The sequence below is a fragment of the Excalfactoria chinensis genome, chromosome Z, assembly GCF_039878825.1.
Source record: "Excalfactoria chinensis isolate bCotChi1 chromosome Z, bCotChi1.hap2, whole genome shotgun sequence".
In the NCBI taxonomy this organism is placed as follows: Eukaryota; Metazoa; Chordata; class Aves; order Galliformes; family Phasianidae; genus Excalfactoria; species Excalfactoria chinensis.
Window position 1 is genome coordinate 52,648,729 of NC_092857.1, and position 13,095 is coordinate 52,661,823.

Consider the following 13,095-nt stretch of genomic DNA (forward strand, 5'->3'; position numbering starts at 1 on the left):
AGCTGCAGCACCAGTACACCCTTCACAATTAAAATAAAATGGCAGGATGTTAGAGAAACAAGACAGAAGTCCATAGAATCAGGATAAAAAAATGCAAGTATACGTTAAGATCACTCAGTTTGCTGAGTGTGCAACTGTCTCCTATTTATTTTCATGGAAAAACATGTATAAAGAGCACAATAACACTACTTGATAGAGCAAATTCTCAGCTACAAAATACTGTTTACCAAAATAGTCACCACCATTAGCAAAGCATTTTCAGCATCAATGAACAAAAGCCTACGTGCTGTGATTGTAAAAATATGCACCAGCAGATGTGAACAAGTGTCACTGTTGCCACTGTTGAAACAAACCACCGACCACATCAACACAGTCACATCCACTGTTTAGTCTCTACAAACATTCAGCAAGAGTCAATGGATGTAATGGAGTGCTATTATTTCTATATGGAGGAATTCAGTGACACACTTTTCCTTGATACACACTTGCATGTCAATACCATTAACTCAGACAGCACCTTTGCTGCCATATGTTGCATGGGAATAGAGGAGGCTGATGCCCCATACATGTCAGTGTGCAGGAGGCATTTTGACAGTGTCCCCGTTAATGTGCTTAAGCTTTTGTTTGGTCCTGAAGTGCTTAGGCAACTGGTCTTGAAGGTCTTTGAACAGCCCTTGCAACCGATCTATTCAATTTATAAGATAAGGAATATAGCAGCTTTATACCCTGAAGACTTTTCTGCTGGGGATTTCACAACCTAAAGCTACTAATACCATCAGTAAGTACCCCAGCAAGAGAGTGCACAGCAGATCTCTACAGCAGCACGACAATGTGCACAGACAGTCCCCAGCCCTCCATACCTCAGCCAGAAGGAGGGGACGTGCAGCACCTCGCCAAGCATTGAGGGTGTCACACAGCACTGAGGCCTGCAAATGCCACCTTCTGGCAGGCCCCTGAACCCCATGCTTCTCAGGAGCTATATCTGCTGAAAGCAAGGGAGTACCACACTGACCTGATGGCTCTGCTATACTTCATCATCCTGGAGGTTCTGGGAACCATGCGTTTTTGAACTCTGTGTCCAATAAATATCCTGTTAGTTTTCAGAGCAAGAGTTCTTCCAGAACCAAACCCCAGTCTCCTCTGAAGAGCACTTTCCAGCAGTGTATAAGCATCTCCCTTGCACATACCCAGTCTCTCACTTCCCAGAACCAGGCATTGGCTCTCCAAGGCCATGACCAGCTGCCAACTGGCAGGTCCTGAAGAACTGTGTCCAGCTGCTCTGAACACAGGCCATGTTGACAGCTCCATCCCTGCTGTGCAAGCCACCCCAGTCTGAGCAGCCAAGGATGGCTCTCTATCCAGTATGAATCTCTACTGAACCCAGCAGCAGAAGCAGCTGAGATACTGGGCACAGCTGCCATATATTATCCTGAGAGTACAGGACATTTGCAGTGGCAGGTTGGTAGCGAGGTGACTGGCGGTGAGGTAGACACAGAAACATTATGCAGCATAATTTGTGCTGGCTCTTCACTAGCACTATACAGCCAATTTGGAGAAAGTGCCCCAATAATTCTGTGTCATCTGCATTCAAAGAAAGGCACAGCACATTAATAACACTGTAGTGAATATACAGTTCCTACATAAAAAAATGCCACTACCCTCTGCATCTGTTTGAACTTATTTTCATGGGAGTATTTCAAGGAAGTTCATTTCTCGGTACTATCAGTTTCAAACTTCAAATACTTTATGCTAGCAACTCCATCTCTAAAATGGATAAAGAACTTAGGAATAAGTACGTAACAGAAAATAAAACAGCAAGAAAAAAAGCTCCTGAAGATCTTGATCCTGACACAAGGGCTATGCAAGTTAAAATTCAATTTGATTCTGCTGTGTTTTACTTCAAGCATCTGCTGAGTGTTGCTGACTCTTCAACAAATGTTGAAAAATCTGGAAGTCACAACAAATACCTTAAGCAGAAGCAATGGGCATGCAAAGTAATAGGACCAACAGCCTCTGGCTAAGATTTCTTCACTCCTTCTAAAAGATGTTCAAATCCACATTACAAACAGGTAGTGTGCGCAGTCATGCTAAGTTAAACTGAACTCCTCATCTCACATACGGAAAACACAGGTGTTAAATCAGCACATTCAGTGGCAGTTTAAGTGTTGGCCCAGAAACCTCACTACATACTTGGGAAACCAGTCAATGCTGAGAGTCACGCTGCTGTTCTGGCACTGCTGTAGCCCACCTATCATATTTGAAAATATTTAAGCATATCTGTGACAGGTGTAGCTGCAGCTTTGGACAGCACAGCACTGGACCACCTGTAGAAAGGCAGTTGAAACTGGAAGCTGCCCAGTCAAATCAGAGATGTGTTGTGCTCCTGGAGCTCCTCACCTGCACATTCCTCATTCACACGCTGAGGCTGGAATTGGTCCCTGCTCCTCCCTCACCATTGTGATGGCTAGGTGTATGTTTTTATCAACACTGGAACACGTGGGAATGGCCTTAAAATTTTTCAAAATGACATCTGACATTCTGATATTATCTGATCATTGCAGGCTGTATAGCTACTGAAATATTTCCTGAGGAAATCATACTTGACTTGGTAGCACTGTTAGTGTACTTTATAAGTATATAGTGTGCATTTATAAGGGGAAGACATGCTAATAAAAAATACTACAACAGTTGTATAGTATCCATTGGTTTCTTAGGTTCTCCGTACAAATTTTAAACAAACAAATGAAGTGAAATTCGCTCTGGTGGTCATGAAGTGTCTTTTGGAGCTTTCTATGAGCTTCTGCAATTAGGGAACAGACAGTCATTTCTCAAAAATATTACATTTCCACAGATGTTAGGCATATTTTTTCTGCTCCACGACACTTTCCTTTTCAGATTCCTATACCTGATGAACTTCACACATTTCATAATTTTTCTCTAAAAATCTTTTAAAGTGCTTTAAGAAGTTACTGGGAGACATTTGTGAATTACTTCCTTTTTTTTCTTGCAGTATAAACTGTCGATTTTTTGCAGACATGTAAACAGATAAACATTTTGTTTTTCTTTAGAAAAGAGAAAGAAGAAACAAAAAAAAAAAAAAAACAAATAAAATAAAATCAACATTTCCTTTCCCTTCCTCACTGTTCTCTACTATTCTTGCTTCCCTTGTCTTCTTTCCCAGTGAACTCTTATTGCGTCACAGTTTCAACTACTGCATTTAGCTAATGGTTCCTCCTGTCACAGCAAGCATTTCTGTCTTAGAACAAGTAGTTTCATTTGTCTGGAAGCCTGCTCCCTTTTAGGTACAGTAGTTTCCTTCGATTAGTACACATTAAGCCACCTCACTGGGTACAGAGAGAACTCTCCCTCCCCAGTGCTGACAAAAAAAATCCTGGGCAGGGATGCAGTTAAAAAAGCCTATTTAGGGAGCCTGAAGCTATTTCTGAATACTTCAGGATAAGCAAGCTGAGTTAACTTTAGTACAAGAAGATCTTCTCTGTTATTGCTTAATTTAAAGCACCTGCAGAAAAGCAAAAAGTAAAACCTTTTTTATATACTATAGCAGCTACCACTGCTTCTTGATAGAGCTTTAAAATCAACTTAGAAAGTCAGTGAGAACATGCAGAACAAAAATACCAGTCTACTTGCAAGAAATGTAAAAATAACTGGAACTGCGAGACCAATGGCCTGGCTATTTTCAGGTTCAATCGCAGAGTGACATTAAGGATGTCAGTATAGCAAATTTCCAGATGAAATACACTATTTTTATGGAAGACTGCTACAGCAGAACAGTTATGAAAAAGAAAGCCCTGTAAAACCAAGGCACGTCAAGATGTTACCAAATTTTCTCTAAAAATGACTCCAAAATCTGTTTTCAAGGTTCGCTACTGCCAGTTGCTTTTCATAGATTTACCAAGAGAAGCAAATCTACCAGAACACTCTACTAATAACAGTGTTTAACCAAAACAGAAAGGTAAATAAACAAATAAATAAATAAAAGCTGCTGCTCTGATCACACAGCTGTTGATATTGTGAATTTGTTTTACCATCGTAACAGTACAAGACTGATTTCTTTCAGAAGGATGAGGCCTTTGATGTGTGTACCTGCACAATCCCTGACTTAGTTTAGATTTCTTGGGAGTTCTCTTAGCATCAGCTGATAAACAGTACATCCCTCTGAAGAAAAACATCATTTTCAGAAGATAGTCATTGTTAAAAAATTAGATGGAACAAAAGAAATGTATCCTCTCCACTTCCCTCCTCTATCCCCTCTTCTTTCTTCCCCTCTCCTCTTTTGTCTCTTCTTTCTTTTTGAAAGGGAGAGCGAGGGATGATCTGATACTAGCTTACACTGCTAACATACACTAGCTAACATTAAAGACTGGTTTCTTAAGCAAAATTACTGAACAATTTTCTAATTAGGACCTAGATCAAAGGAAGGGCTTTCCAGAAATAGTTTCCACCAGCACAGATCTAGAAAGGCAAGCTATGCAGAAAAAATGCAAATGCTACCAATTATCATGTCAGTGAACTAGCAGTCCAGTCTCCTGAGGAGCAGGAATCCCTTTTAGCTAGCAAACAATCACTTGGAAGATGTGTCACCTCACTTCTCACAAGAAGTGTTATGCAGAGAGAGACAAGGGTTCTCTCCTTCCTCTGGAGGAAGACTATTTGCAGCACCTGGACCAGTGAAGTACTCTTGATAAGGCACGTTTATCACTGGGAAAAAAATAGGCTGTAGTCAGGCTTCTTCGTTCATGATGTGCACTGTCAATGGTTACACTGCTAAACAGTCCAGAGTGGTGGTTACTACGACAGACTACCATCCTTTGCAGAGGGAAGGCTTCAGTGTATTGAGTGCACTCTTCCCCCCTCTTTCTTCAGGAGTCCTAGCTGTACCACCCCAACCTTTACGCTCACTGGATGCAGATGGTCACAAAGTTAAGCTAACTTAAAGCAGCAGGTGGTTTCCTTGTGAATCCTGAGGATAGAATATTCACCCAATGTCACCTGCCTCACTGTTCACTTTGGTTCTGGGGCTGTCCTGATGTGTGCATGACCAGAATTGGTCATAACAATGTTATGTAACATAATACTCAGAAGTTTGCAAAATGATTCCCCAATTCAAAAGGGAATGGCTAATCCCATTATCCAGTTTCCAAATACAGTTCTCTTATAGCCACAGCCACTTCCTCAACAAACTGTTGACATTTCCCCCCTCTGCCGTGGCAATTCCGGCCCCCAGCCTGTCAGACCATCTGTCAAAGAGGGTGCACTTAAACATCTGATTGGCTTTACCAACTTTTGAACAAAATATCATGAAAATCATGTGTATTCTTTGAAAAGCAGATGTAAAGTCTGACACTCTATGTCAGAGATAGGCTGCATTAATGTTGTTTTGTCTTAAAGTTTCAGGTATTGGTGTCCTTCACCTTGCAACAGCTGCTTTTGTTTTTACACACAGCAAACTGGTTGTCTTGATTCAACTTATCAAATTTGGGCTGAGTTTCCCAGAGAAAAAACTTATCCATAAACATGTTTCAAACACTTACAAGCTTGCTTTTTTATATTCTTTTCAAGCAAAATGTCAGAAACTGTTTTTCAGTTAAAATTTTGCTGTACAAGATATTTTAAAGAGCCTGAAAAGAAAACAAGTCCTTATAGCAAATTTCCAGACCCAAATAAAGAAAACACCTTTTCATTCTGCCCTACCAAAAATAAAAAGTTTCTTTAAAAAAACCAAAAAGCACTATTCAAGCTAAGGTTAACTTCTCTGAAATTTGTAGAGCCAATTCTGAAATCTGAACTATTTTTAGAAGGAGAACTTCACACTCAGTGATCAGCAGCAGCACCCATTTTATCACACTACCTCTGGCATCTCACAGTCTAATTTTGCACTCTGATGCCCCAACTTTAACTATAAGAAAATGCACTGGATTTTGTGTGTTCTAAGGGCTGTGGATTTAAAGAGAAAAAAAAAAAAAAAAAAAAAAAAAAAGTATACTTTTTATTTTCCCACTATTTCATTATCTTGTCCAAAGAAAGGGAAAAAATATAAGAAAAAGACTATCTAAGACGGTGGGTGTAGCACGGCTGTGGCTGATGTATTCAGTGATGAGCACTGATGACCTTTCACTTATTTTAATGAATCTCTTGCTGAATACAATAATTCTAAAGTATTTCTTTAAAAAATAGACAAACTCTGTTTTTATTTAATTTACAATGGGAAAGATATTTAGATAATTTTACACCAATTTTACAATGAGAAAGATATTTAGATAATTTTACACCAATTTTCCTTGTACGTATTCTCTGCATCTCCGAGCACAACTGTAATTCTTACAACTGCAGCTCTATCTTCAGCCTAGGATTTACTCCACAAGGCTGAATTAACATCCAGTACTTTAGTCCTACTTTTTTATAAAAGCTTTTAGCACTTCTGAGTTTACCTCTACTGAGAATCAACTCTGAAAGATTCCTTGCATCATCTTCTTGCATTTTGGAAGGTGGAAAAGTTGCTGGACATATTCAGGACACTGAATTACACATTCCATACTTCTCTTGAGGAACACTGTTCCAGAGCAACTTAGGACAAAGCAAGAGGAAAGGCAGGGTAGTCCTCACTGTTCAAATTAATACATACCACCATCAGCTAGTTACAAACTAAGTGATAGTGAAACCACAGAAAATAATACTCTATTACATTTATGCATTCTGGCTATTTAAGTTCTAATACTAACTACATTTGAAGTTGTTCTGTTACCTGGTACAGAGAGGTGGCAGATACCTAGCAGTCCCTACAAGATGAAAACTGAAGCTCAACCAGTCTCAAAATATTTTTCCCTTTCTTTCCTTTCAACAAACTCATTTAAAGAAGTGGTCACTTAGTCACTGTACATACAGAGACAGGAAATTCTGAACTAATTTTGGTTTTGGAATGTAAAGATAAAGCAACACACTTTTATTTTACTTCTCTAAGGCAGATATCAAATGTTAACAAGTACCAATTATCCTGTCCTAGTATTCCACTCTTCTGTTGAAAGTATTAGGAACATGTCCCTGATAAAACTTTCCTAGAAATGCCAACTAAAATGTCAGAAAACAAGCTACCAATGCTTCCTCCTACAAGACTTTCTTATTTTACAAATGTAAGCAAAACAAAACTGTTTCCTTACAATAAAATGGTATTTTCTCCAAATTAGAAATTAAGATAATCCTGCAAATGCATGCAATGTGATAAGTTTTCACTCTTAAGACTGAACTACATTTCTCATGTTCACAAGATTATCTTGAGCCTTTAAAGAGAACCACTGTGCTCAGACTGGAGTCGTGCATAGTCTTAATGGCACAAGTACATTCACCCCAATGCAGAAGATCACACAAGTACACACTCATCTTTAAGTACAAAAGAAAGGATTTTAAATAGCTGACTGGAATGATCTTTCTGTAATTGTTACTCACATGCAAAGATATGCACTGCACTCCTTATAATTACAATACAAAACCATACATGTTCCCCTTTTCGGCCATTTTATCCTGGAGCTTAACACGTAACTGGTGTGCACAAAACAGGTATCGAACCGCTGATCCAAGAGTCCATAAAGCTGAAAAATGGACACCACCACCTAGTACCTTTCTGCCATGGATACAGACACAAACACAATTGCTGACAGTCACAGTATTCTAATTAGGAATGTCAGCCAATTTACTGTGGGGTTTGTTGTTTGTTTTTTGCTAAATATTGAGTAAAGAAAAAGCATAAAGCAAAATGAATTAAAGCTGAATATATAAAAAAAACAACTTTGATTGCAATCCCATGAACTCTGAACACAACATACATTTCAGTAGTGATTTCTCAAGTCTCTGTTGTAACATACACACACACAAAAAAGACAGAAGTGTATGGTAACATGTCTATGTTATATTTTTTGATATTAGGGTGCTTAAATCCAGCTTTTAGTTTTACCATCGGTGCTCTAAAATGCAGTTTAGTTTCCAGCGTAACCTGCTAGTTCCTTCTAAAATCGAATTTCTGGTTTTGTCTTCCTGCAACTTCAGATCTAATTCTGCTCTTCTTTCAAAATGGAAAAGCAGCACTGTTCACCACTTATGGACTTAATGGACTTAATATTTTCTAAAGGCAGCAAACCAAGAACACTTCAACAGTTTCTCATGGGGTTTTGCAGTTATTTCATGTACATTTGAAATCTGAAGCAATTACTTACATTTTGGGGCACGTTCAGTGATTCCAAACCTTTTAGTTCAAAGTCTTTGCCAAACTATAACATTTCTCCCCCACAGGAAAACTGTCAGAAATAAAGAGCATTCAAACTTCCTTATTTGTCTCTATCACTGAATGTTCAACAGAGGGATGAAAAAAAGACACAGTTCCTCTAACTGGGCTGCCTCAACGTATTCTGCTCTGCTTCTGCTCATGGCCTCCAAGCCTGTAGTAGCACAGAGCTTAAAAGGCTGATAGTCACTTGAACCAGATAGCTGTGCCTGTGGATTAAGCTGCAGATTCAGCCCAAAGAATTGAGAATTCTAAACTTCTTTGGATAAAAAAAAGAGTATAAAAGAAGCCCAACTGAAAAGAACATCAAAAAAGTTACAAGCTGTTCATTCCCTTAGATTGAATAGTTTTGTTTTAAAATGGAATTACTCTGCAATACTTCATGTATTCTGGCCAAATTGTGTCTCCATCACCTCTGGTGGGGTCAGCATCACCCAAAGAAAGCAGCATCCAGCTCTGCCCAGGGTAGCATTACTACACCCACACCCGATGAACTCTAGCACAAACTGCACATAGTACAGAGCTACAGAAGACTGCCCAACACTGAAATGATCAGCAGCAAGTCAGCCATCGTGCCTTTAGTATGGACTTTCAGCACTTCTAGCAATGCTCTGTGATTATTCTGACAGACACAAAATCAAGAATTTTTATAAGAAAGAAGCTCTTTTTTAAAGCCATTTTCCCAGGTGCCAAGTCTTTGATATATTATGCACCATTCAGAAGCCGGACAATTACTTTAGTGTAAATCTTACGCTGTTAAAAACTACTCCACAGCACATCAAAACATGACTAAATCTATATATTTTCTGTATTTAAGTTCCATATTCTAGTTCCGCAAATGACGGGCTAACGATGTTATTACAGAAGGACGGAACGTTCCGGCTTGCCTCAGCAGATTGGTACATTTGCTCGCCGCTCTCCGGGTAAAGCTTGCCACTCCTTTCCCGGAGCGAGCCCCGCCGCTGAGCCGCTCCCCGCATCCCGCTCTCGTTACCGGAGGCGGCTGGCAGACCCCGGCCCACCCCTCCCGTTGTTGGCGGCCCACCCCTCCCGTTGTTGGCAGCTCTCCCCCCCGCCCGGCGTGGTCTCCACTCACCGCTGCCGCGGCTCCTCCGCTCACTGCCTACTGCCGCCCACCGGCGGCTCCTGCCGCTCCTGGGAGCAAGCAGAGCGGCGCGGCTAAGCCGACAGCGGAGCTGTGCCCGAGTTAGGCGTTGCGAGAGCCGCCGCTTCCTCGTTTTCTCTCGCAGCCGCGGCCACTTCCTCAACGAACTGTCGGCCCTCTGCTCCCTCCCTCGGGCAATTCCGGCCCCCGGCCCGTCAGACCGTCCGTCCAAGAGGGTGTGCGGTGTGCGACCCGCAGCGCCCCGAAGTGCGTGTCGCGGTGTCCGATGGTGTGAGGTGAACGTGGGGCAGCGTGAGTGGGAAAGCAGAGGGCCGCAAGGGTGGTCGTCTCTTGGGAGAAAATGAATAGACCCGCTGATTGTCAGCATTTAAATTTGATGTATTTCGGTACTTTTGTATTTTGGTGAGAAAATTACTTCTGGAGGAGCAAAAACGGTTTGTATTTGAAACAACATAGGGTCTTTGTGCTATATACGGTATTTACTCGTTTTGTAGCAGCTGCTGGTGTGGAAGAGACTACACCTGGTGTGGAAGAGAGCTGAAGAAAACCCCGTCCCTAAGACTCCATGTACCAGGGAGTCAACTCCACTACAGATGTCTGCACAAGCAACAGACAGCAACAGGTTTCTCCAGGATGTGCTGCCGCTGGCATTGAATGGCACCCCAGATGCACCCGCAGCCATGCCTCTCCTTCAGGCATGGCCACTGCATGATGGTGTTGTGTGCCATGATGAGCAGCGCTGACACGAAGCGAGGTCTGTTTCCTGCTCCCTTGTAGTAAATGATTGCTGCAGTGAGTGGGCCCGCTTACTGTTTAAGAAAGAGGCACTGGGAGGAAGCACTGGTTCTCCTTCCACATCCATTATACTAAACAGAGCTGCCAAAGGGCAAAAACCTCGTGTTTCATACCGGTTGAGAAGGTCCCTTCTTTTGGTCTGATGGCCAAAGTGCAGATACATTTCTGAATTGGCACTACCCGTGTGTTAAGAAAACTTGGTTCTTGGAGGGCTTTTGATGGCACTGCTCTTTTCCTAACACCATCCAAAAGTAGAGCACAGTCTACAGGAAATGGCTTTTGGAAAGTCATTACTGTGCTATGAACAAATTTTAAGTAGAAGTTTCTTCTTAAATTGGTGGGAAAAAAATGTTTCATGACTTTTAATTATATGTGAGCAAGAGTACTTGACCTGGTAAGGGTGGAGTTAACTTTCCGCAGCAGCTGATATGGTGCCTATCTGGGATTTTGAGTAATAGCATTATGAGTAAAGCATTTTCTTTGCTGCTGGGCACTGCTGCTCAGTGGTGAGGCTTCCTGTGTTTTGCACTCTGCCCCAATCCTCACCAAGCATGCAAGTAATGGACAAGATGGAAGGGAACACTGATGGGACCAGCTCCAGCAAACCAAACGGTTATACCACAGCGAGAATCAACGTAGGGATAGATGGAAAAGGGCAGGGGCTAGTGCTGTTTTCCTGCTCACAGACCAGCTGAGTATCACTCATCTCATGGGGGTGAGCAGGTGGTGGAGAGAACTGGAAGGGACAAAGCAAGAAAACATGCATTGGGATGGGAACAAGTGAGGGAAGGGGGAAGATCATATCAATGTAGCCACTCACCTCATGGAGGAGGTGATAGGATCTTCCCCCTTCCTTCACTTGTTCCTATCTCAATGCATGTTTTCTTGCTTTAGCCCTTCCAGTTCCCTCCACCATCTCTTGTACAAGGGAAAATTAGCAAGTGGCTGTGTGGCTGCTTGTCTGCTAGTCAGGAGTAATGCAAAACAGAAGTCAGGGAAGTAAATATTTTATAATGCTCTGTGAAATAAATGTTACAGAGTTCTGCTACCATTTTGTTCTGGTAGGGGTCTCACGACATTGTAAGATTCTATGTTATGTGTTATCATTTTGAACCTTTTCAGTAATGCATGGGTGAACTCTGTAGGAGACCAGTAACTAATGAACTTATTCCTGTAGTTAATGTCTTGGGGGGAATTAATGTCTGGCAAAGTCAGGCAGATTATGTTCTCTAAAGATTCAGCAGATTTGTGGAATCTCTTGCCCACTCTGAATGCATACGGTAGAAACCAATAGTTTGTCCATACCCTCCCACTAGATGTTCCATTTAATAACGCCAGTAATTTATTTGTAATCCCCTATAGTTTTTGTAAGCATCTGGAGGATGCTTCAAATGCTCACCATATTGCAAACATTATTTGAAAGACATCCGTTTTCAAAAGATAATGCAGTTTTCCTTAAGACCAGGATACATGTAGTGTGGTGAAAGGCTTTGCCATTTACAAAACCATTTACATATCTATGAGTTAGAGTAGGAGAGGAGACAGGCAGAGTCTGGCTGAAATGCCATGACTGGTGAAACAAGGCTGATATCCTGTTGGAAGTCTGTTATGGACCAGTCAACAAGGATGAAGAGGCAGATGAAGCATACTTTGAGCAGCTGGCAGAAAGTCACACCATTGCTAGAGCTTATTTGGGGGACTTCAACTTGCCTGATATTTGTGGGGAAAACAATGACCACAAAATGATTGAGTTCTCTGTTCTCGGTGAAATAAGCGATCAGGAGAGCAAAACCTGGATTACTGTAGTTGTACTTTGGACTGTTCAGGACGTTGGTTCAGAGAGTCTCTTGGGATACAATGGTGAAGGGTAAAGCGGTCCAGCAGGCTGGGCATACTTAGAGAATGAAACCTGAAAGGCACAGGAACAAGCCATCCCTGCGTGCTGTAAGATCAACTGGTGGGAAAGAGGACCAAGGTGGCAGAACAGGTAATTTTAACTGAGACTTGGGGAAAAGAAAAAGATAGTTCACTGCTATGGAAGAGGGGACAGGCAGCTCAGGAACAAGTACAAGGGTGTTGCTAGGATATGCAAAGAAAGAATCAGAAATGCAAAAACCCAGCAAAAAATTAATCTGGTCACCATTGCATAAGGTAACAAAGTGTTTTTTTTACAAATATATTAACAGCAAGGGTAAGGCCATGAGGAACCACCAATCTTTATTGGGTGCAGTGAGAAACGTTTCCTTATCCATCAAAAAGGCAGAAGTGATTAATGCACTCTTCATTTTGTCTTTAGTTGTCAAATCAGTCATCCTCAGCGTACTTAGTCATCTGAGCTGGAAGACAGGGATGGGGGGCACTATAAACTTCCTCATAATTCAACCTGCCACTGGCAGATGAAGTTGCCCAGCTGCTGTTCATCATATTTGAAAGGTTATGGCAATGTAGTGAAGTTCCCACTGATAGGAAAAGGAGAAACATAACCCCCCATCTTCAAGAAGGGAAAAAAAGAAGATGCAGGAACCCACAGGCCAGTCAGTCTCACCTCTGTGCCTGGCAAGACCATAGAGCAGATCTTCCTGAAGGCCTTACTAAGGCACATGGAAAATAAAGATGAGGTGATTGGTGGTAATCAACATGGCTTCACCAAGGGCTAATCCTGCCTGACAAATCTGATGGCCTTTTATGATGGAGTTACAGCATCAGTGGATAGAGGAGCAAGAGACATCATCTACCTGGCCTTGTGCAAAGCATCTAACACTCTCTCTCCTGGTTGCTAAATTAGAAAAAAAATGGATTTGATGAACAGACTTTGTGCTGGATAAGGAACTGGCTTAGTGGTCACACTCAGAGAGCTGTAGACAATGGCTCAGAGTCCAAA

The 13,095-nt window shown here is 41.6% G+C and overlaps 1 protein-coding gene across 2 annotated transcripts in view; it reads right to left on the reverse strand.

Annotated features, from left to right (window-relative positions):
* Positions 1–9,514, reverse strand: part of SYK (spleen associated tyrosine kinase) — a 62,173-nt gene extending 52,659 nt beyond the window's left edge. For both annotated transcript variants that reach the window (XM_072358849.1, XM_072358848.1), the window contains exon 1: positions 9,390–9,514. The gene's annotated coding sequence lies outside the window, so the exon portion shown is untranslated. The remainder of the gene's footprint in view (positions 1–9,389) is intronic.
* Between the last annotated feature and the right edge of the window lie 3,581 nt (positions 9,515–13,095).